Below are 1,307 nucleotides of genomic sequence, written 5' to 3' on the forward strand. Positions count from 1 at the left end.
CCGATACAAGGACCACTCACTCACCAACACTCTGGGCCCAGGATCTCCAAGTGAGAGAGCATGATGGGAAAGATGGACCCAGGCTGGAACCTGAGGATCACGTCTTCCTCTTCTCACCCTCAAAACCTCCTTTGTTTTCTTTTCAGGAAGGAGGGGAATGAGGAGTAAGAGAAAAATCAGTATCCCCAAGTAAGCATCTCCTTAGAAAGTGAGGGTTCAGGAGCCCTGGTATTCCAGGAGAATAAATTTCTAGAACCTCTACCTGGACATGCCAGGTCAGAACAAAGAAAGCAACAACACACATCTTGGGACATTTAGCTAGAAGCTGAGGCCAAAGGCTCGGGCACATGGTGCTGGTCAGAACTTGGAAGTTAAATAAAGTAGAAAGGGTGCTGGAGAAATGTCAGTCACAATTCCTAAGCATACTGGGGAAAGCCTCAAAGAACACACTGGGGGACTGAGCAGCCCTCAACAGCAGTCAAGAGTTCCATACACAATAACCGCAAGGATCAAGTCTGCCTCAATGGCCTTTGAAGCTGCAACCTGAGACTCACTCTTCTTTGAAGCCTGAAGGGTCAGGACAGTACTCTTTGAAGCAACCCCCTGCAAATGCAGGCTCCTCCAGCCCCAGAACCAGCAGGTCTCAGTGGAGCCATTCTGTTCTGTTCTGCTCCTCCAGATTCAACTTCTGGACACTGACATCAGGCAGAAGACTCAGGATAGGAGTGGTCTGTTACTGGGCTGGGTCTTCCTCAGGCCTGGGCACCACTGTCTCTGATTTAACCTGGATTCATCCCGGCCAAGCTCCATGCTGTGGGACGCCAGGCCTCCTTCCTCCTCTCTAGCAGCTGGGAACCATCCCAAACATGCTAGAAATCTGCCAATTCCCAAATAGAAAAACAAAAAACAAAAACACCAAAAAACAGGGCAGACTTGGAATGGGAACGAGACCAGTGCAGGGCAACCCTGCTTTCTCAGTAAGATCCTTTCCCAAAACTTTCTCATCCCCTCCTAGGAACCCCCACCCTAGGACCTGGGTTAGACTTCTCAACCCTTGCGCCCACAATTCATTAGACTCCCGCCCCAAGACGCTCCCATCTCTCAGTCAGAATCTCCGTGCCAAGAAGCCCCAGGTCACTCCTAACTGCTTCAACATCGCGGTCCCTTTGACCCTTTCCCCAAACTCTGGCCCGTGACCACAACCCCAGGCCCCCGGCCTGACCCTCCACCAGCTCCTCCTCCAGGAGCAGCTCCAGGGCCCTCTCTGGAGGCCCCGCGGCGCCGCCCGCGCTCCTCACCTGGTACTG

This window comes from Fukomys damarensis, unplaced genomic scaffold (genome assembly GCF_012274545.1).
Source record: "Fukomys damarensis isolate Sample0158 unplaced genomic scaffold, DMR_v1.0_HiC HiC_scaffold_23, whole genome shotgun sequence".
Lineage (NCBI taxonomy): Eukaryota > Metazoa > Chordata > Mammalia > Rodentia > Bathyergidae > Fukomys > Fukomys damarensis.